We start from the raw sequence: 24,502 nt of genomic DNA, 5'->3' as shown, positions 1-24,502 counted from the left end.
CATATGTTATATGAACAAAGGAACTTACGAAGATTAGCACAAAGACATGGACACTTTTAGTGTCATAGTTCTTCACCTACAAATCATTGTATGAAGAAATAAGAGTTGCTTTGAACAACCCTTACTTAATGCAAACACAATGCTTGTTTCTTTGTTAAATGAACAAGGAACTTGAGTAAGCACAAGGGCATGGACACTTTATGTGCCATGATTCTTTACTTACAAATTGTTGTATGAAGAAATGAGAGTTTCCTTGAACAACTCTTGAAAGTTTGTAATCATGTTTAGAACATAATGGTTGATTGACAAAAATAGTCCATCAACATGGACTTATGATGATTTTGAATCATTAAGTGTTGAAGTGTTAAACCACTTCAGGAGACGAAAACTAGACAAGGACTTCACCTTTAAGTCCCTATCCAAATTGTTCACTAAGTTTGTGGTAAACTATATAGTGAACAATAACCACACGCTCTCCAAATTGTTTGATGTGTATAACACAATTGAAATAAGTTTCAAGAGAGATGGTGGGAGTTTAGGGACCATGACTATTGTAGTCAATGGAGAAATCAAATGAAGAAGGTGAAAAACTCCAAGGGAACAAACTTTCTTTATGAAAGGATGGACATTGGAAGGGGTATTTGCAAGAAATGTCTTGCAAGTGTCAAGAACACACCTTTCGAAGGTGTTGTAAAATGTTCTTAAATAGTTCAAAACAGTTGGTTGTTCTACTTGAATGTTTGATTCCGTATCAGTAACTATGTTTTACAATCATTGTTAAAGTGTGGCTAATGAGAAGTAAAAGATTAATGAGAGAAGAGAAAGTACTTCACATTCAAAACGTGAATCAAAAATAGATCTCTACAAAAGTAGGTAGTACTTACTTCCTCATATGAACTACCAAAGAAAATAGAAAACAAAGATTGTCTTTACATTTCAATATAAGAGATGGATGAATGTTTTGTTTGACAAAACATTGTTCTTTATTAATGAATGATTGGATTATTGTAATCTGATTGATTGTCTCTATAGTAGTGATGATGTGGTACTGTTAATTGTTTAAAATATAACGATGCTTAAAACCCAAAAGGTTGCAAGGTAGTGACTAATCCCACTGAGTTGTGACACCTCTAAAACATGAATTACAAGTTGGTCATAGATGGATGCCTTGGATCGTTTGATCTGGATCCAATGCCTTCTTGTTAAAATTGTACAGGGGCGAAATGTTCGAATCTTTATTCTTTTTTAAGAAGAAAGAATCACAAAGTTATACAACATTCACCGAAGATCGCTCTCGGCTGGACTATCGAGAATGTAAGTTGATGGGTAAGACGACTAAAGTATTTACCTCCTTAGATTTGATCCAATGAAAACTGACACTTTAGATGAGTTTCCTTGAAAGATATCAAGGAAAGAAGCATCAGAAGATAATGGATTTCTCCATTGGGAGAAGAACGAACTCGAATAAAATGTAGTTCGTTGGATGTTATCAATTACCCATATATAAGATATATACTTCTAAGACAATATGATTGTCAATTAGAAGATCTTCCTAAATTTTCATGACTCCATAGGATGTAGTTGAAAAGAAAGACAAGTCTTAATCATGTTAAGATTTGGGGTTGTGTGCTAATAAGCAATATTTGTTTGAGAACAATCTTGTGGGATATCATTAAATTAACTTTTGGATATCACTTCCATAAACCAACTAACAAATGTTGTTTGTTGGGTAGTTCATTGTAATCCTACAATAGGATTTGCCTAAGATTAAACAAATGAACGAGAGATAGAATTCAAAGAATGGGTTCTTTGAGAGACAAGACGATAATCAACAAATATAACAAACTAGTTCCTACACCACTAGCTCCAAGGTAGTCAAGAAGGATCTATAAACCGTCTCAGTTGAATGGTTAGAACTTTATGACTATGTCATAGAGTTACACCTCTTAATTTGAAAGAAATAAGAATGAAAATCCTAATGACGACATTGAGTGTATATACGACATCTACTCAAGGAAATGGTATAGTACCATTTGACCCGAAATAGTGAAACATTTATAGCTAATTGGTAGCTTAAGATGACTACAATCAAAGTTGGAAATGTACCCTAAAGCAAATCATATGATGATACTTTATGGACATTTCACATGTTAAAATAATCTAGTTTAATATCAAGGGCAAAGATTATTGCTTTAAGGCGTCTCATATAAATGTTATATGCTTAAACGATAAGTCCAAGGAATATGTAATTAGGAGAATGTAATCTAAAAAAGTTAGATTCATGAGACCATTCTCTTTCGTATATATATATCCTAAACGTTCCTAATCATAGGATTGCCAATTGGGCATTGACAGTCCGTTAAGATCAGTACGTGCTATGTCTTCTCTCAGGGAGAGTGACTAGTCTCAATTCATTGGTGTGACTGACACTAAGACAAGTATGTAAGTGCTCAATAGAGAATGAGTTCATTGAACACGATCAACAAGGAGTTCTCACACTTTTGACCTGATGCAAGTGATCATGGTTGAGATAATGCAAAGTAGTCCTTTGACCTGAGGCATCATAGTTGTCTTGTGGTTAGGTCCTTGATCTTTGACTATGTCAAGTCACTTCGTCAAAGGGTGCCCATGACTTAGTTCTGGTTAAGCCACTTAGCCATAGAGGCAAGTGCGTCCAAATTCAAAGTTTAAAGACCGGGCAAGAGTTCAAAGTGAACGGACATCGTTTGAAGCCATACTATGAAAACTTTGAGGAGCATGTCATGGATGGTGCAACCTTCCATGCCGTGGGCTCCAATGAAGCTTAAGAGGAAATATCATCCGGTTGGAAGACGTTAAAGCAAGCGCTTCTTGGGAGGCAACCCACGCAAATAAAGAAGAACTAAGAAGCTTCAACACTCCATAACTAGATTTGCATTCCTAAACCCTACTCTTTATTGCTTTTACTTTGCCATGTTTGTCATGTTTGTTAGTTGTGTTATTTGGTTGTTTGTTTGTGAGTCTATGCTTAAAACATTGAGGACAATGTTTGGTTTAAGTGTGGGGGGGAGGGGGGGTGGGGTAAACAAGCTGTTTTTGTATAATTTTCATGGGATTTTATCACCTATCACTTCTAAAGTTGTTATTCACTGTTTTTAAGTGTTTTTAGTGTGTGTTGAAGTGTTTTTATGTGTCTTAAACAAAAAATCCGAACATTTGAAACAAAAAATCGAAAAAGAGTGTTTTAAAAACCCAAAAAGAGTTGTTTTTAGAGTCATTTTTGTTTTTATGTTTGTTTGTGTCTTAGGATGCCTTCCAACACAATGATGAGGATTTGGTTTTTAATTGCATGACTGTTAAAGAAAGTTACAAACATGGGTGGAAGTTTGATATGCTCTTTGGTTTATGCTTAGTTGTAGTTGACATTTACGAATTTACATGTAATCACAAAAAGGAAAAAAATAACTTTTTGTAACATGCTTGAAGGAAGAAACTCAAACTAACGCTACAACCCTGAGAGATTTGAGCCTAAACTTTATTTGGAGAGTTATTAATCTTGATTTCTTGTTTTCTAAAGTCGTTGCATGATCTTATTCTTTGCTTGGTTACTACTTAGAATGCGTTTTCATCACTATAGTTCCAAATACTGGAACTCATGCCCATTTCATTCAAAGCATAAAATTGATTAGCATAACAAATAATAAGATGAAGTTGTTCAGTTAAACCAGAGCCAAAATGCCTTACCCTTTGCATATGTATTGTAGGTTTAAACCCTTTGAGCCTTAGTTAGCCTATTTTCTTTGTTAACCACATTATCCTTACCTAGCCTAGAATAGGACTATCCATACCCTTATTCTTAAAGGATAGTAAAGCATGACTTAGAGGGAATTCCTTTTGATCTAAAAATTGCAGAAAAACAAGTGTGGGGGAAGGATTTTTGTGGAAATCTAGGAGGATGTATGATTTGTGTGCGAAAGAAAGAAAGGGCACGAAAGAAGAAAAGAAAAGAAAGAAAAAACGTGAAAAAGAAAAAAAGAACAAAAAAAAAGAAGAAGAAAAGTTGAAGAAAAAGAAAAGGGAGTTGAAAATAAGTGAGAATGAACTCACAAGTGTTGATTGTTGAAGAAAGGGTCCAAAAGTTTGAATATGGCCTTAAGTATTGTGCGAAGTTTCCCTTGGTGTTCAAAGTTGATTTCTGCATTCAAAAGTGAATTCTAAGTGTTTATTTCATTACTTTGCTTACTATTCCTTTAAGAACTTTTGTTTATCCTTACCTTTCTTTGTTAGCCAATACCTTAGCCCCGTTACAACCCTTAGACTTCTATCTTGATTGTTATGTGTTTCAATATGTGGAGTTTAAAATTGGTTTGAGCATATGGTATCCCTCGTTCTCGCGTCTAAGTAGTGGCATTCCATTCATGAGATCATATATATTCATGTTAATAATTCCAAAAATTGCCTTCTTTGATTATCCATATGTGAGTATTAGTCTATATGTTTACATCAATCTTCTCACATATACTTAGTGTATGGAGTGTAGTCAGAAAATCTGTGTGAAAATAGAGTGTATCCAATGAGGAATTGAGGTATTCTGTAAGGCATGTTACTACATTCAAAATCATGTTTTAATTGATTAAATGTGAGCTAGTGAGTGGTAACTATGATTAAGTATGTGCTTGAGGGTAGGGATAACTAAAATCTAAGTGAGTGGTGATCTTTAATATGTCATGTTGCATTGGAAATCCCTGAGGTAAATGTTGGAAGGTTTAGATTGTGTTTTGTTTGTTTTGTTTATTTCGTTTTGCTCAAGGACTAGCAAAAGCTAAGTGTGGGAGAATTTGATAGGAGCATATTTATGCTACTTAGTTATGTTGTTTCCTTGCATTTAGTTAGTTAATTACTACTTATTATAGTCTTTTAAGCTATTTTCGTATGTTTGTAGGTCCTAATGGCAAAAGAAGCAAGAAAGTGCATTTTGGAGACATTTAGAGCAGTTTTGGGCATCAATTGGATAGCTTATGAGTGAAGCAAGGTGGATGGATGAAATTGAAGTTAAGAGAGGCTAGAAAATGCTACAAATCTGGAGAAACAAGTTCAAAAACAAAGAAGATAAGGAAAGAGCAAGAAATGAGGAACATTATCCAACCTTATCTTATCCTATCCTAACCAACCTTATCCTTTCCTAAATCTAGCATTATCCTATCTTATCTTATCCAAATCAGTTTGTGCCTTAATTCTAGCTATTTAGAAGGGATTAGTTATACATTTAAACACATAACTCAGATTCTAGAAGCCTAATCCCTTATGTGCAGCATATATGCCATTCCTTGGAGGTTTAGGAGTTGTAATCCCTATCCTACACCTATGCCGCGTGTCCTTGTCCCTTTAGGTCCAGAAATCTGTTCTAAAACATTCTTTCTAGAAGCCCTATCTTCCTCCTAAAAAGGTGTCGCACATATTCCCTCTAGAAACCCCAATCCCTGCCGTGTATTCCCTATCCCTTTCCCCCTTGGTTTCTGCCAAACCATAACCTTTTTCCCTTAGGATTGTGCAATCATTTTCCTTTAGAAATTGTGCAAAACCTAGCCTATAAATACAAGCCTTTGTCGCAGGTTTTAATCATCCATTCACTCATTCATTCATTCATACATTCAGCCATCAAACACTATAATTCACACCACATCACCCTAGTGTCGCAAGCAAGGAAGGAATGAGAAGAGGACTTGTGCAATCTGCCATCCAAGGGAGTGCCATGCATGCCATTGGAGTGTGGAGCGTTTCTAGGTTCTTTCTATCCTTAGTTTTAGTTTGATGTTTACTTTAATTTGGCTTTCAATTATGATGAAAATGTGGAACTAATTTCTTTTTAGTTAGAGGTGAATTCGAAGCCATGATTATATGTTTTATATGAATTGATTACATCCAGTTATTATTTTTTGAGTCTTGAATGTGATTTGCTTATCTAAGTTATCAACACTTGTTTATGTGTGTTGGTTGAGGGTCGACACTTAATTTGCATGCATGAATTTGATGCTAGAGTATAATGGAGTTTCACGTAATAGTTATTCACTTATAGTCACAAGTAGTGGAGGTTGCTAGTCACAATCGTGTTAAGTGAATCTTTGGTATGAGTCTCATGCGTTTCATAGTGATGAATGCCTTGTCAATGCTTATGATTTTCACAAAACTTAATGACTTTTGATATGTATCTCTATCATGCGTTTCATATAAAGAACTTGAGAAGGATAATTTGGTTGTAATGCGTATTCATTCAATTCAATGAAATAAGGAAAATCTGATGGTTAGTTGTGCAATGCAACTAACTTGGGGCGTTGTCATTCATGGTCTAAAGGAATAATAACTAGAAATTGGTTTGTATGCATATATCATGTGTGGAGAAGGACCCTCTAACTAGCCTTTCACCCATTTAATTCACCCAAATTCGTTTTTACAAAGTGTTTTATGGAAAGTTTCTGTTTTAAGTTTTAAATTCGTCAAAAACAATCCCCCTTTCATTTAGTCTTGTTATTTGAGTCAAAATCTGTTTTCTTTTAGTCTTTTGAGTCAAGTTAAGTTTTATTTTCATCAAAATCACTTGTTAGGTCTAGAATTGAGTCTTTTTTATTTTTTGTTGCTGTTGTGAGTGTTTTAAGTTAGTTTTGAGTCTATAAAGTCTAGTTTAGTATTTTTGAGTCTTATTTGTGTTGATTAGCATCCCTAGTTAATCCCCGGTCTAGAACGATCCCTACTTCCATATATACTACAATTGTCACAAATAGGGTTTAATTTGTGTGTCAAGTTAATTTTCACATCAACGCTTCGTACTCTGGCCGATTGTTGGTAGTCTCTTGATAGTCTAGGATAAATGAATAACAATGGTGTGCACCCCTGGGATCAATGATAACAACCCAACCTCCAGCAGCAATTTGAGTGCAAGAATCATCAAAATACAGTTTCCAATGAGTGATCCAGAGACTAGCTATTCTTTGTATCTCTTGTTGGATCCATTTTTCTCTGCTCGAAAAGGCTTTGCTTGATGGGATCCACATGCCAGCTACCTCTAGAGTTCCTGGGATGTTGGTAATCTCATCCTGAGACTCTTGGTGCTAAGCCAACAAGTCTGCAATTGCTTGCCCCTTGATCGCTCTCTAAGGTACATACTGAAAGTTGAACTCTGAAAGCACTAGAATAACTTTCCAATCCTCCAGGTTAGCATTGATTTTGACAACACATTCTTGATTACGTCAGTCTTGGCAATAATGTGGATGTGGCAAGGTAACATGTAATGCCTTAGCTTGCATGCAATGAAGTACAGAGCCAAGCACAACCTCTCCACTAGTGTATACCTTGTTTCTACTTCAGTATAGATTATACTGAGGTAATAGATTGCTTGTTCTTTTCCGCCTTCATTGTTTTAAGCCAACAAGCTTCCCATTGATTTCTCAAAGGCGGAAATATAAAGCTTTAAAAGCTTCTCTCTCTGAGGTGGCATGAGCACTGGTAGAGAGGTCAAGTAAGCCTTTATTCTATCAAAGGCTTCTTGGTGTGGTGGACCCCACTCAAATTCTTCTTTGCCTTTTAATTTCAACAAAGGAGTTAGCGGCTAAATCTTGCCTGCCAAGTTGGCAATGAATCTCCTTAAGAAGTTGATCTTTCCCAGCAGCCTTTGCAATTATACTTTATTAGTGGGAGGAGGTGATTCCATGATTGCCCAAGCTTTGTTTTTGTCAACCTTTACACCCCTTTGATGAACCAAGAAACCCAAGAAGTTGCCCGACCTTACTCCAAAAGCACATTTCTTTGGATTCATTTTTAGCTTATGAATCATCATTCTTATTAAGGCTTGTCTGAGGTTTAACAAGTGTTGTTCCTCAATTTTAGACTTTACCACGATGTCATCAATATATACTTCCATGCTATGGCCGATTAAGTCATGAAAAATGGCATTCATGGCTCTTTGATAAGTTGCACCAGCATTCTTGAGCCTGTATGGCATAACTAAGTATTCATAAGCTCCCACATGGCCTAGGCACCTAAAAGCTATTTTGTGTATATCTTCTTTACCCATTTTTATCTAATTATAACTGGCATTCCCATCCATGAAAGATAGGACTTTGTGTTTGGCAACTGCATCTACAAATAAGTCAGCTATGGGCATGGGATATTCATCTTTAGGAGTGGCTCCATGAATGTTTCTATAGTCAACACAACATCGAATTGCTTTAGTGATAGCTTTCAATACAGGTACAATGTTGGCCAACCACTCAACATATTTTCCAAGCCTAATAAATCCCGCATTCACTAGTCTTTCAATTTCTTCTTTGACCTTTTCCTCGATCTCCTTTAACATCATCCGTGGGGCTTGCTTTACAGTTTTATATCCCTTCTTGCTAGGCATCCTGTGTTCTACTAAGGTTGGATCTAAACCCGGCATCTCAGTGTAATACCACGCAAACCAATCTTTGAACTCGTGCAAAAGGCTGACAATCTTTGCCCGATCTTCCACTTCTAGCAGGCCACTAATCTGTATAGGCCTTGGATCTTTCTTAGTTCCCAAATTAATGGTTTCTAAGGGATTTTGTACCTGTGGTGGTGGCTTGTCAGGTTCTGTACACAAAAATTCAACTAAATCTAGATTCTGGGGGAAATCTTCTGGCCCATTCAGGTTATATATACATTCAGCCATTTGTATGGCTGCTTCTAATTCTCTCCCAATAATCCTCTCTTTATCTCTATCTTGGCTGCTTGAGGCTTCTATTCTTTACCATTCTTCCTTAGGGCTTGCTCCCCTCACATAACCATTCTTTGGAGTAAAATACTCCAAATCGAGTTTTCTTTGCAAACTCCCTGTTAAAGAACAGAGTCTTCTTACTTCTCCCCTGGTTTATAAGGAAATCTTCTCCATAATTCTTAACACTTGCACCATGGTGGCTTGTAAGTCTTCGTTAGTTACCATTCCCCCCAACTTCTCAGATGAAGTCGGGCTTCTCAGAACAGCTGGTCTTTGTAAGGAGGAAACATTCTCTGGGCTCGCAATCAAAACTAACCAAGTGCTAGGCGTGCCACTGCTATCTCAGTATAGCAGATGTTGAACAAGATTATGTTTAGTCGATTACTTGCACCCCAAGTTACTCGGACTTCTTGTTATCAAAAGGATTGTCGTGGATGGGTTAAGTCCACTTTAAGCTCTTTTTCTTGCGTTGCAAACACGGACTTTCAATTCATAGTCTTGTATATTTGAATGAAGGGAGTCCAGATCCCTTAAGTCATTTGTTTGGTTCTTGATTGGTATTAAATGAAAGCATATCCATCAAAATGATCAGATCCAGACTCAAATGAGATGGATATAACTTGAATACATGTTGGAGAATACATTAAGCAGTAGATTTATTAATTTGTAAAACAAACAAAGAGCTTTGAGCAAGATTTCACCTTGTCAGGCAAGATTAAACTTCTTGCAATCACTTCTCTTTTGAGTTTACAGAGTTTATATGCTAAAAAAGGATGCATGGCAAACAAGTTTACACAAGGGAATCGATACTACGTCACTAGGGGTGATAGCAGAGCTTCTAAACTAGACAGAAAATGGCTTTTGTAGGGAATGATCTTGAAAACGACTGAGATCTGGGCTAATTACAACTTTTAGATGCAAATCTAACTTGAGAGTAGAGTTTGTTTGTTTATTTGTTTGTTTGGTTTAGTGTCCTTCTCTCTAGGGCCTCTTTATCCTTTTATAGGCAGATTAGCCCAACTGTAGTGACTTTTCTCTTGCCCGAAAGCACTTGGAGGGTAGTGAGTCTTCATCTTCTTACTTGTATTGCCACTGAAAAGTGCTTTTTGGCTGATTGTGAGTTAGTCCCCATCACTTGACTTTTAAATCATAGGCACATGGCCTATGCATTAGTGGGAAGGCGCCAATTTGTCTCTAGGCTTAATGCTGGACTTCGGGCAGGTTTTCTTTCAAATATTAACCCAAACAGGAGGCTTCTGCATTGAAAGTTCCTCCTCCCCCACGTATCACAACTACCTAGACTTGGATCCTCTCCTGAGCTAATGGAGAGGATCCTCCTCATCAATCATTATTGGCCGTTGGATTTTTATCTAACAGCTACAAACAAGGGGGTCCCTTTAAAGTTATAATGATTGTAGCCGTTGGATAAAAATCCAACGGCCAAAGATGATTGATGAGGAGGATCCTCTCCATTAGCTCAGGAGAGGATCCAAATCCCAACTACCTCAACTCCTTAGTCTCCAAAGCCAATGTTGTCGCAGTCTCTGTTAATTACCGGCTTGCCCCCGAGTACCCTCTGCCTGCTGCCTACGATGATTGGTGGGCTGCTGTCAAATGGGTTGCTTCCCATTTCTATGGAAACGGCTCAGAAGATTGGTTAAACCTCCTTGCGGATTTTCATCCTGTTTTCTTTGCCGACGACAGTGCTTGGGCTAATATAGCCCACCATATGGGATTGAGAGTAGGCTCTAAGGGCTTGGTTGGTGGTGCTAAGCTGATTGGGGTTGTTTTGATCCATCTATATTTCTGCGGGACATAGCCAGTTGGGGGCGGAGGTGCTATCCACTCCTGCACGTATAAGAGAATACGTTGTTGCCTTGTGGCGATTTACTTACCCGTTGAGTAGTGGATCCGCCGACCCGTTTTTCAACCCTGGTAAAGATCCGAAGTTGGGGGAAATGGGGTGTGAGAAATTGCTGGTTTTTGTTACAGAGAAAGATGGGTTGAGAGATAGGGGGTGGTATTATGGTGAGATACTGAGAAAGAGTAGACGGACTGGGGTTGTGGAGGTGGTGGAAGCAAAGGGGGAGGAGCATGTTTTCCATTTGTTTAAGCCAAGTTCTGAGAATGCTGTGGCCATGGAGAAAAAGATTGCATCTTTCTTGAATTAGAAAAGTGTACTAGGTAATCTGACCATTGCCTGTATAGCAGGTTGGTATGGTTTACTTTCCATTGGTGCAAGAACTTTTACTTTTTTCCTATGTTTTACTAGGTTTATTTATGTTTCGTGGATCATAAATTGTGATATTAAAATATGAACAATTTTTCTTTTCTGCAAAATCAACAATGCAAATCCATTGTATGCCTAGTTTTTGGAAGCTTACTTGTGTTATTAGTATTCTTAGGGAGGGTAGGTCTGTTTACAAAAGAAAATTCACCTACTAGTGTTTCGGCCTAAAATACAAGTTTCGGTCAAGAGCAACTAAAGTGCAACGGAAGGCCTGGTATATATCCCAGCATCGGTTTGGTAAGTTCAAGGTGTTCTAGTCCAGGACAACGATAGCCTAGCCAAGTCCTTATGATTGAAGGACGGTCGAGAGATTACATTTGAGCAAGGTTTGGGTGAGTCCTACATGGAATTAAAGAGTTAAGGATTGGGAATCGATTCTGATAAGTTTGGGGCTGTGATCCAAATTCATGGTTATCAAATAAGAAGAAATTAAGTTCAGAAAAGACTAGGTTCAGAGTCCTGGCTCGAATGGAAAATCTGAGACTAGATGTGTGTTAAGTTTCAACTAAGGAAGAATAGGTTGGTACTCAGGGGAAATGCCGAGGAGGCTAAGTCCTATCGAAACTATGCCTCGGCAAACCACATTTCCTACAAAGTAGAAGAGGCTTCACAACCGTGTCAACAACCAGCACCACCTTCAGCTTGGTTGTGAAGACCTAGAATTCAAAGTTATTATTTTTAATATCAAAAAGGAAATAGTTTCAGCCCATTTTGTTTTACACTTCGCCCAACCTTTTACATAGGGCATATTGTTATAATTCAGTAAACAAAAGACAAAGACTCTCTCTCTAATCTTCAATTCTGCAAGGAGAAGTTCTTTCTTCCCTCCTTGTAACTTGTTCTTATCCTTTCCTAATAATCTTTTTTCCAGTACTCTATTTTGCTGACTAATGTAGGCTATGTAGCTAGGAGGTGGAGGGTTTTTAGAAAACGGTGGAAACCTTAAGCAGGAGGTGGAGGAGCTATGGGTTTGGTGGAGAGTATATGGCTGCAGGTGGCTGTCCATGGTGGTTTTAGATTACTCTTTAAGCAGTCTATATAGCTGAGTAATCTAAGCTATGAAGCAGGTGGTGGAAGGTCTAGGCTTAGGTTCCAATCATGATCATTTTCTCTATAAATAGTTGCACTTCGAATAGCAAATTTCAGAGCAAGTATTCGTTCAGTTTATAGAGTGAATTTGAGTGAGAACCCTGAAGAAGAAAGAAAGAGGTTTAAGTTTGCAGAGGAAGGCTTAAGAGTAAGATCTTTCTAACTTTTGGGTGTCTTGAGTAATTCTTTCCAATTTGATTTACCATGTTTATATTCTCTATCTTGATCTGTAAACAAACCCTTTCAGTACCTATTTCATGTTTTTACCATCTTGTTAGAAGCTCTGGCCAAAATCAAAAGAATTTAAGCTTCAAAGTGTGCATAATTTTTTTGGTGCAGATTTCAGAACTTTTAGTTTCGTGGTCCATTCTCTCATCCATGTTTTCTTTCACTACAAAGCTTCTTTTCAAATTATTGTTCAGTAGAATTAAAGAGGGAATCATAAGCTTTAAATCGAGTATTTACCCGTAGACTTTCATTGAGATGTGACGGGTCAAAACCATGTTCATAAAGGTGTCTTTGAACCCGTGTGAAACACCGGTGCAGTTTTTCTTTTTCTGCACATACTTGATGTTTTAACTCATGACTTCTGTCCATGACCAACGTATAAGGAGAGGTCGAATTCCAAACTTATCTCTCGACTTCGGAGCTCGGTTTTCAACAAAATTTACAGCGTTGGAAAGATGCTTCTTGAAGCTTTCAAACGAGTATAAATTCATAAATTTTCATCGAGATTTGATTAGGGAAAAAGCTGCTCGTTTTGTGTCCACAAAACTAGAACAAACTTTAGTTTCCTGCAGTTTCTTTTTGTTAGGGAAACTGAACAGTGATTTTATCTTAAAACTAAATTGATGAAATTGGGGTTCCACCTTTAAGCCAATTGGTAATATGGGAAGTAGCCTAAGACCATATAAGCTCATAGCAAACATTTTCCCTCACCGATGTAGGACAACTTGTCTCTCAAGTTTCAACTTTCAACACGCCCCCGCACGTATGGCCGATTTTCAAACCTACACGTGAACAACAACTGGATGACGCGTGTGGCCCTTTGGCTTTCATACGAGAAACAACCTGCTCTAATAGCATGATGAATTTGAGGTTCCACCGTTAAACCAATTGGCAATATAGGAAGTAACCCGAGATCATATAAGCCCATAGCAAATTTTGTCCATCACCGATGTGGGACAACTTGTCTCTCACATTTCAACTCTCAACATAAATGTTTGGTTTGTTTGTCATGTCCTTTTACTCTGACGTTCGGCCTTAGCTTGGCTGGAGTCAAGGTAGGGGATTTAGAGATTAATAATTGAGTAAAACGATATAAGTTAATTATTTACTTGTATTGATAACTTCGTATACTTATGTTTCTATTATTGATTGAGTAATTTGCTTATACTATATTATTGAATTATGAATTGATATCCTTGATGGATATCATTGTGATGGTGTTTATGAAGTTAATTATTTAACTCTTGGTGTTGGCATAGGATGTTTCTATTATGGATAAATATTGCATTTCGTTACATATTGGAGTGAACGAGTTTGTGATTATATGAATATCATTGTGACGGTGTTATGAAGTTAATTATTTAACATTTCAACACTTAATTATTTAACATCTTATGTTAGATATATCTAACAAATATCATTGTGATGATTTTTATGAAGTTAATTATTTAATACTTCAACATTTAATTATTTAACACCGTCTGTTAGATATATCTAACATATTCTTCCATAGATACATTATCACTACAAAGATGGTGAGAATGAGACTACTTGAGTACATTTACAATCATTTCAAGGCAATTTATTGGATGGTTATACCAAGTTAGGAAACATTAGCCTTTGGCTTTTCTTTGTCAAGTTTTGGATAGCGTTTGCAATTATATCGGTAAACAATTACATAATGAATATAAATTGATTAATTTTAAGTCATTTGATATAGGTTTAAATAAAATAGCATTGCCCACTATTTTGGCAAATTCCATATCCCTCAATTGGAATTTGAGAGTTTTGGAGGAAACTCTTAGAAGGGTATGGGGGTTAATAATATAGCATTGCCCACTATTTTGGCAAATTCCGTATCCCTCACTTGGAGTTTGAGAGTTTTGGAGGAAACTCTTAATAGGGTATGGGAGGCTCACCATTACTAAGCTCGCCTCAGAATAATATCTTATTTGCTATCATTAATAATAAGGAGAGAGTAACTCTTGCTCATTACATCTCTTTGAAGTATCCATCTTATTTGGCCTCTAAAGAATATATGCCTCAAAATAATATCATATTGGCCATACCGGTTGCCTACCTTCACAACATCAAATGTATAATAGTAGACTCCTTCAGATAAGTGTGATACCGTGTGTTCCCCATCATTGGGCGAAGCACCATGCACCATCCAACCTTCGTAAGAGGGCTACCGATGGTGGAAGGCAACCAAAGAGTGTTCAAAACATTCTCATGTTTATCAACTTACTATTAGTTTGGTTGAGGGTTTTTGGTCTCACCACATATAAGCTTGCATTTTAATCACATTAAAACAATTTGGTCATATCATAACTATTGGACAATGTGATTGATTTAGTGGCATATGATACTTCCCTTATTTATGTAAAATGGATTTTGAAGTGCAAGTATATAGTACTACTAACGAAAGCTTTGCATTCTATGATGGACTTATATAGTTGCCTTAGGGCCACGTATATGGTTGCCTTAGGGCCTTAAATGATTATGAACATTCGATTTGATCAAGCATGATCCTAGTGTTGGATTTCAATCTAGAGAGATTGATTGATTTTAATTACTTTTTTAATCAAATAAAACCATGTGTCTCCCTATTTGGTGTTGAATCCAACTACTCCAATTTTCATACATATCAAATAAAACATCAAATAAGTATATAAAGTAAAGAAGAGCTTATGCCCTTTTACAACATATCTGATCTAATCGAATTACAACCAAAACCAAAACTATACATTTCTATGGTTCAAACAATTTTGATTGACGGCCAACTACAAAGCTCAATCATCGTTGTTTAGGTTCATCAAGGATGCTCTCCTAAGGACCACTTTTTGATGTCTCGTGAGGGATTAATTTATCGTAGCTGTTAGATTAATCAATCGGTTGAGATTCTTAGTAACTTATTTTAACACATTACACTCGATTAAAAACAAAAAGAACTTCGTGCATTGTTTGACGGCAAAGCTCTATTCTTTCTCCTACCCCACCTTTTCACACGCCCTACTAAAACACTAGATAGGTCATCTTCAATGGAGGAAAACAAGATGATAGTTTTCTAGTGGATCGGGAAAACTTGTTTTACATGGAGGGATTTTTCAAAACTTAGTTTTCTAGATGATTTGAAGCCCTAAAACTTAAAAGTATAAAACCTAGATATTGACCTGAAACTTTCATTAGATCACTCCAAGATGTTCAAGGATTGAATCACTCCAAGAATCCAATCTGATTTTGGACAAATATTAATCAAATAAAAAAAAAAAGATTTTCACTTTCCAGTCCCCGATTTGTGCGCTGCAACAAAGAAATGGCTCAACACCCATTTAATTACTCAAGCCAATTAGGGTTTCCAACGCTCCACCCCCACCAAATGTTCTGGCTATGGAAGTGAGACGAAAGTAACTGTGATGCGACAAGAGTTTCATTGGAATGCTTGGTTTTGCGGTTTTTTTCTTAATCATGTGTAATGCATTTGATTAAGTCATAAAATAATTTTATCCGTTAGATTGATCTGACTGTTAGGATAAGTTAGTCTTTCACATGTCCTCAAAAAGAGGACCTTAGGAAAGCAATGATGTTGGGTTCATAATCACCCCTTCATTAATTAACTAATCACACTAATCTAGGGCTGGGCACGGGCCAGGTCGGACCAGACCTAAATTTGAAGAAACTGGACCCTACCCATTCTAAAATGTAACGGGACGGGCTTGACCGGGTAGAGGAATTTTGAGTTTGAGAACGGGACCCAACCCGACTTGTTTCAAACGTGCCGATTTGGGATGGGTTCACGGGTCCAATTACTTTTTTTATTTAGTTTGGGCATACTGCACTGTCGGTGTCTTTTGTTCTTTCTCCTCTTCACTTCATCACCATTTCCAGACAGCAGCATCACCTGGGCAATTGCCACCGTCGATGTCTTCAACTACAATCGTCTCTCTGTGCAGCATCTAGGTCTTCTAAGAAACCCATCATGAAAAATTTCTGTAACAAATTCAACAAAAACCAGTAAATTACTTGATTTCTAATGCATGGTTAATGAACTATTTAGGAAAGAAAAAATACATCGAAAACGTGGGCCGCAACAAAACAAAGGGTAAACTGCTACGAAAAAAGGCAAGACGCTTTTGCAAAACAAATCTCGTGGTGGAAGCAACAAGCTTGAGTGTTGTGTTATGTACAATCACAGAAATCCTCTCCTATGGCTGATCTGGCATTGTCAGCTTCAAGTCAAAGTCTAGCAAAACCCACCTCAAAAAATCACCCCAAATCAAAACCCGTACCACAAAATTTTCCCAAACCCCTCAAAAACCCAGAAAAACCCAAATTAAATTCCCATATAAAACCATCAGGAACCAAATCAAAACCAATTTGGGTTTTTCAAAAATTGAAAGCAAAATCGCAGCAAGGGGCTCACCAACCTCAAGGTCTTGGCGTCGATACAATCCAATACCAGAGCTTTCAAATGGGAGGAAAAAAAAATACCATAAGCAAAATCTAAGAACCCAATCAATTGCTGCACATGGATGCCAGATCAAGTCCATGGAGGTCATGATTGCCCCTTCTGGTACAAACCCATGCTGACCTTGGGATCCAACTTGTCCATGCAGACGCATCCTGTGCCTAGGAGATTGCCGACATTGTTGTGGCACTTTTCTCTACCGAATGCACATGCTCTCATTCCACGCACTCTCTGCTTCGGGATGGGTCCGCTCCAGCCGTTGTGTTGTGGGATGAAACAATATCGACGCTTGGTTTTAGGGATTAGATCTGCGCCGACTCGATCTCTGCCTATAGGAGACCCAAAATCTTGCAAAGACAAAGCAAAAGAGGAAGGAGACGATGGTAGTGATGGTGGTCGCAACTCGCAAGTCGCCAGAAAGAGGGAGACGAAGATGGAGTTAAGTGGAGGGCTCGAGTCGGTGAATTGGTGATGATGTGCAAAGGCTTGAATCGATGAAAGAGAGATGACAAAGTAGAGTGAGTCTGAAATCCAACGGTGGAGTTAAATCCAATCTAATCTAACGCTAGCTACGATCCGGATCAGGGCCTCGCTACCACAATTTCTGGCATCCGCCTCGCCCTACCATTTCCTTCGTCCTGTCCTGTCATGTCCCGTTCCGTCTCGTGCTTTGTACATAAATTTTGTACCCGCTTTGAATCGCTCAGACTTGTCCCGGTCCGCAGATCCAAGACCCATTTGCCCCACCCTACATTAATCAGTTAAACTACAATGCAACAAATCAATTGGGTTTTGGACTCATAGATTTAATCTTCAATAGAACTAAGTATGAGAATCAAATTCTCATCAAAGGATAAACAATTTGTCCTTTATAATATAATTCGAAATTTTCATAGAATTCTAAATGACGGAAATTACAATTACAATAATTAAAATCCCATTAATTGAAATTTCATTGTTGGATGTTGGATAAGTAGAAATTACAAAATAACGAGAATTACAAATTTCATTTTTTGGACATTCGCTAGAATTTATATTCTATAGAAAATACAAATTAAAAAAAAATGCTCAACTGACCGTAATATCCATTTCTACAACGTTGCAAACTTAAATGCCCAAATACAGATTTGTGCAATCCTCAATGAGTATATCAGTGATAAAGTCATCAAACCAAAAATTGGGGCTGCCAATGCTTAGCACATAGAAGAACACAGCAAATTTCCAACAATTAACTTCTCAAAGCAATACTTTATGAAAATTAAGTCTGCAATAATATGATAGAGTTGATTGAAGTAGGAAGATTCCAGTAAAGCACACTTGCAAATGTTAACGAACATTCATGACATGCAAGACTTTTATTCTAACTAATGTCTTACAAAGTTACATTAAAATGAGAAATATAATGACAGACGGTCCTATGCGCCTTGTGAAGTAAGCAACAATACCATATTATATTTCGTCTCAATTGGGAGTGTCTTCAACATGAGAAATTGTCTGTCATTTTTTATCAACCAAGCACATGCTTTGATTTGTTCTTCTTCATTGAGATATGGTATTGCATTTACTTCATCATATACCTCTGTTGGATCAATTTTGTGTCTGCACAAATACAGTCTTGAAAGGATGAAGCCATCTTGGCAAGTGAATTTGCAATCACATCTTTAGAAGTGGTTGGTTTACTCTTTGTAAAACTTGCTGGCTTTCTCTTGCTTTGAGTCTTTTGACCGTTGGCCGAAATAGGCAAAATCTCATTCATAGTTTCAATATCTTCTAAATCTGCATATCATCAACCAAATCAATATGATCAGGTTCATTATGCGGAGGAGTCATAATCTCAATGGCTTTTACACCTGTTTCAGCACCCTCACCCGTAGCTCTATCTTTGCCACATAAATCCACTATATCCATCCCAATTTGAAATGACCTTCCAACGAAAGCTTTTAGCACCAACATGTGACTACTAATCAAAACATAAAAAATCAATAAGCAAACCATAAGCAAATCAATCAAACCTTAAGCTAAAAGCATAAGAAGCTTTTAGCATATCGACAAAACTTGATGGCTTTCTCTTTGTATTTTAAATGATTCACTTTCCTTCGTATTTTTTCTTTTGGCACGCAATCCAAATGATAAGTTTTTTTTTAACATCAGTGTACTTCTTCAGAATCATTTTAGATAGCATGCAGGTAATTTCAAAACATACACAAATTACTATGATTCGTGACATGTTATCAGTCCATATTCATACCCTAAAATTAAATAAAATTGGATGAACATAGTAAGATATCACACAGACAAAAGAAAAACAATCAATTTATCATACCTTCACACTCTTTCCAGATATAGTCTTCATCTACACTTATCATCTTTTTAGTTGGATCCCACCTAAATCCACTTTAACTTAGTATATCACTTACTATTGCATAGAACTTTTTCCAAGACTTCACATGAATATCAAATTGAGAAGATAATATGGATAAAGCAGAATTATAAGCAACTGTCTGCCAACCACCATTTTCTTTGTTTCCCAATCTTCGTTCTTCGCAAAGTATGTCAACCAAAGCACGTTTCATATCTATATTCCATCTCAAATAATTATTTTCTTCTCCTTTAGTTTCAATTTCTTGGTTCTCTTTCTTTATCCTTGGTTTTGGTTTTGCATACTAGTTTTCTATTGTATCTGTCACATCCCGGCCCGAGGGGGAACCACTTCCCGGGCCCGACTCCACTACCGTAGCACGATACTGTCCGCTTTGGGCTTACCATTCCCTCACGGTTTTGTTTTTGGGAACTCACGAGCAACTTCCCAGTGGGTCACCCATCATGGGATTGCTCTAGTCCCCTTCTCGCTTAACTTCGGAGTTCCTACAGAACCCGAAGCTAGTGAGCTCCCAAAAGGCCTCGTGCTAGGTAGGGATGGGAATATACATATAAGGATCACTCCCCTGGGCAATGTGGGATGTTACAATCCACCCCTCTTAGGGGCCCGACGTCCTCTTCGGTACACACGCGGCCAGGGTTAGGCTCTGATACCAAATTTGTCACATCCCGGCCCGGGGCGGATCACTTCTCGGGCCCGACTCCACTACCGTAGCACGATATTGTCCGCTTTGGGCTTACCATTCCCTCACGGTTTGTTTTTGGGAACTCACAAGCAACTTCCCAGTGGGTCACCCATCATGGGATTGCTCTAGTCCCCTTCTCGCTTAACTTCGGAGTTCCTACGGAACCCGAAGCTAGTGAGCTCCCAAAAGGCCTCGTGCTAGGTAGGGATGAGAATATACATATAAGGATCACTCCCCTGGGCGATGTGGGATGTTACAGTATCATTCCATTGCTCCTAACTTAAAATATATATCAATTGTCACGTTTAGTAAATCATAGACACATTCATGTCAACAATCTGAGTATGAACACACATTAATACATTTATAATATCGAACAAAGCTACAAAAACCTGAGTGTAGTTGCTTGAAAATTTGATCTAGACATAAATTAAATGTTCACAGAATGGTTATAGCACACATATTATCTTTAAAGAAATAGCATTATAAATCAAAGATAACACGTTCAAAAAACACATACAGCCATAGTATTCATCGAAAGCCACATTCACTATGACAATACAAACTAAAAGCAATTAATTTTCCATTAGGAATTATTGGTAGCTCTCTGAGCTTGATAATTGTGGAACATCTACAATGCTAATGTATCACGAAATGATGTCCATTCAACAGTAGCTTGAACAGATGTAATCAAATTTATTTTCATTTTCCTCTCTTGTTGAATGATTAAATAACTCTGAATCCACAGATGCTAAAAATTGTAAATCTTGAACTTCTAAAACTAGATCAGCAGCTTGCTCAGTTCTAATAAAATTATGCAAGACAGAATATGCATTTACAATCCTAACTTGTATTTTAATGTCTAAAAAGGATGGTGTGCGTAATACGCTCCACCTCTTTTTTAACAATCCAAATGCCTTCTCAATAACATTCTTTTCCCTTGAATGACGCAAATTATATAATTCTTTGTATTTTTCAGGTCGATGGTTTCCAACCCATTATTTTAAGTGATATCTAGTTTTTATGGTAGAGTGCTAAAAAACCTAGTCCATTAGTATACTTGTCTACTATGTTAAATTTTGAGAACAAAATTAGATATATTTTAATTTTTTTTTTCTTGATGTAAAACTAATTGGCATCATACATTACTCCTATGTAAAGCATCATGCAAAACACGAGCATCAAATGCAGAGCCTTCCCATCCAGGTAACACATAAAAAAAATCTTAAATCTGAACCACAAACTCCTAACATGTTAGTGGATATATCACTCTTTCTATCTCGATATCTTGGTGTTTCCTCAATCATTAATGTTACTTGAATGAGAATTCCATCAAGTGCTCCAAGACAATTCTAAATAAAAATATCATACAAATGAAACAAAAGATAAGTTTGGGTCACAAAGCAAATAGACTAACTTTCAGGTTCACATGTAAATACATGAGAGTTTATAACCTCACATAATCACAACAAGATCTCTAAGACTCATGCATATTTTAAGTCTCATGAAAAGAACAAAACAATTTCATCTTTTAGTGAATGAAGCCTAAATACAAATTCATAAACTTTAGGGGCAAATGTAAACACTCAAAAGTTCAAAACGTTTAAGTTGTTACAACAGAACCCAAAACATGCATGACCAAATAAAATTTCATTCAAAGGACTTTGTTCCCTTCAGTGAATAAGGGCCTAAATGCGAATGCATGAACTTTTGCTTCGAAATGCAAAAACACAAAAGTACATAACTCCATATAATTGCAAAAAGCCCCAAAAGACCCTTTCTTTAAAGAGTGGCCGGTTTTGGAAGGGTGAGGATGAGTGAAAATTTGGTGAAATTTCAATTATCAAAATTCAAAAATTTAAGATTTAAAGTTCAAAATTTCAAAGTTTTTAAAAATTTCAAAATTAGAAAAAATTTCAAAGTTTCAAAAGTGTGAGGATATGGTGTTGTGTGAAAAAAATGCACACAAACATACACCGTCAAGTTGCCCACAACATTTGTGTGTCAAATCCAAACACTTTTCTTGAACTCATGAAGAACAATGAAGAACATTCAAAGAGGACTCATTAAAGTTCGATGCACATTTTCACTCACATAACACATACTAAAACCATTTTTACATATTCAACAAAGCTATCAACTACTTGGCTACCTTAGGCAAGGATGAAGCTACAATGAGCCGGGCGGGCAGAGGCCCCCACTGAGTTTTTTTTTTTAATTATAAAAATTGTTATGCATTCCAATTCCCTATGACCAACACTAATTAAATTACAATTAAAAAATTAGGAAGACAATTTTGCATCCCCAATGACTTTCACCTTTTAAATTAAAAAGAAATTCAATTGTTGCTTAGTTACTCTCCCATTTCATAACCCTAGGTCTCTAGATTCTAATCCTCACAAAATTCATCCCGCCCACGGACTTCTTCTCCAGAATCTTTCCCTATTTCCTCCCTTTTCAACCAAAGCTCAATTGAATTTGAGTTTCAAAAGCTTTACATCACAACTGCACAAGGTATTTTATTAATTTGTTTTTGCCATTACAATTTAAAATTTAGCTTTTTAATTTTCAGATTTTTATTCTATAAATTCTACAAATTACATATGAACCTTATATATTATTGGTGTCAATATGACTGACCTTGTAGATTGGAACATCATGGAGAGGTTTTTCAAAAAAATATCAAAGCCTATTAGGCCTTGTGGCCCAAAACTAACCTGAGGTCTAAAACAAACTTATCTGTTTGATTAATTAACATAGTAATTAACCCGAGCCATACACAATTAAACCACTTAATTTTCCTTACTCAACTTTGTTGTTTTCTTCAATTCAATCTTACACATTGTACGATTTAATAGGTTCTAATTAGCGAGGTAGTGGAAGATTAGAAATCTTACTAATCAATTGCGAATTGAAAATTTCCTTCCATTCTCCCTTTAATGAAGATTAGTGATTGCTAATCTTTAGAGCTTCCACTAGCCTTGAGTTGCACCTAGCAGTATGTCATGGCTACCCTAGCTAAACATAAGAGGTAGAGAACCTATTCAGTTTGGGATTACAATGCAATATGGTCCTTCTCAGTATCAATACTCTTGATCACATTGTTTGGATAATAGTTTATTCATGTCTACTATCCAATGTGATCTTCTTGTTTACATGATTACTTTGAATGTGATTTGGACTAAATTGTATTCATGTGTTATGGCCATAGACTCTTAATCATATGACAAAGTATTCTCCTTTAACATTTAAAGGTTAGAGACCTCTTGTTGTGCAATCACATGCCTACATGATTAAGTAACTCAATTCCAACAAAGCAGTGGACACCCTCAAATGGAATGCCTTTTAACATAGTGAAAAACTAAGGACCTAACCACAAGACAATTATGAATCCTCAGGTCAAATGACTACTTTACATTATTCCAACCATGAGTTCTCATGTGATATAAGTATGAGAGCTTCTTGTAGATCGTGTTTAGTGGACTAACTTTCTATTGAGTACCTACATACTTGTCAAACGTATGATTAGGAACGTTTAAGATATGTGTATGAAGGAGAATGGTCTCATGAATCTAACTTCTTTAGATCACATTCTCCTAATTACATATTCCTTGGTAAAGTATCATCTCATGATTGGCTTTAGGGCACATTTCCAACAATAATATTTAATGAGACGGCTTTAAACAATAATATATGCTCTTACCTTAAACTAGATTAGTTTAATATTCAAAATGTTCGTAAAGTATCATCTTATGATTGGCTTTAGGGAACATTTCCAACAATGTCCCACTTGCACTAGAGCCAATTAGACAAGTGTTCAATGATGATACCTTAATTGCTTTTTCATCGTACATCAATTTGCCACTCAATTCAGTTCAAACTTGGGACAACTTGATCAGGAAGTTTCATAAGCAATTCTACCGAGCTGCAATGGAAGTCTCAATCTCATCATTGGCAAGATTGGCCCAAGCACCAAATGAATCACCTGCCAAATATCTATATCGTTTCAAGCTAGCTAAAAACTAGCCTTGAGCTCCTCATTCTGAGCCAGAATATGTCCAGATTGCCCTGAACAGTCTCGAAAGGGAATCCCCAAAGAAATTCCTCAGAATAAATTTTTGTGATATGTACGAATTAGCCCAGCATGTCGAGCAATATGACTCATTGCTCAAAGAAGAATTATCAACTAAGACAACATACCAAGGAAAACTATACAAAAATCCGTTCATGAGTTACACTTCAGCTTAGGACATGGGGGCACTATATGCGAGTATAGACGCCGCCGAAATCATAATCGATAAGCCATTTGTGTGCAAGGCATTGTCTCACACGTAGACGAAGGATATTAAGATAGAGGTAGCTTTGGCTGAGGTTACAACCCAACCTTCGAAGGCCGATTTCGACATTACTAAGGCCTATAATATTTTTTTACCAACTCTTTACGACAAAGATAATCAAACTTCAGCCAGGTCATGTTATACCTAGGGTCGAGGACATAAAAGGACAGGTTTATTGCAAATTTCACAATCCCAACAACTATACAACCAACAATTGCGTTGTGTTTTGCAATGCTATCCAAGATTGGATCAATAAAGGCAAGCTCAATTTTCCAGAGAAGGCATAGATGTTGGTTGACAATGATTTTGTCCTAC

The 24,502-nt window shown here is 36.8% G+C and overlaps 1 long non-coding RNA gene and 2 pseudogenes across 2 annotated transcripts; 1 reads left to right on the top strand and 2 right to left on the bottom strand.

Moving 5' to 3' along the window:
* Nucleotides 1-10,163: 10,163 nt before the first annotated feature.
* LOC148693490 (putative carboxylesterase 13 pseudogene) lies at nucleotides 10,164-11,078 on the top strand (annotated as a pseudogene).
* A 4,825-nt stretch (nucleotides 11,079-15,903) lies between these two features.
* LOC148693489 (uncharacterized) lies at nucleotides 15,904-17,427 on the bottom strand. 2 transcript variants are annotated; one of them, XR_015952055.1, is made up of 2 exons: nucleotides 16,389-17,427; nucleotides 15,904-16,307 (listed from the first exon to the last, which is right to left on the bottom strand). It is a non-coding gene; the product is annotated as an uncharacterized LOC148693489 (long non-coding RNA). The 2 variants fall into 2 exon arrangements; XR_015952056.1 differs by having other exon boundaries at nucleotides 16,745-17,427.
* A 773-nt stretch (nucleotides 17,428-18,200) lies between these two features.
* On the bottom strand, nucleotides 18,201-19,358 carry LOC148693488 (uncharacterized; annotated as a pseudogene).
* Nucleotides 19,359-24,502: the final 5,144 nt, after the last annotated feature.

The sequence above is a fragment of the Pyrus communis genome, chromosome 10 (assembly GCF_041283825.1).
Source record: "Pyrus communis isolate YQ-2024b chromosome 10, ASM4128382v1, whole genome shotgun sequence".
Classification (NCBI taxonomy): Eukaryota; Viridiplantae; Streptophyta; class Magnoliopsida; order Rosales; family Rosaceae; genus Pyrus; species Pyrus communis.
The sequence above is the reverse complement of the archived record's forward strand: the minus strand, read 5'-3'. Positions and strand labels throughout refer to the sequence as shown.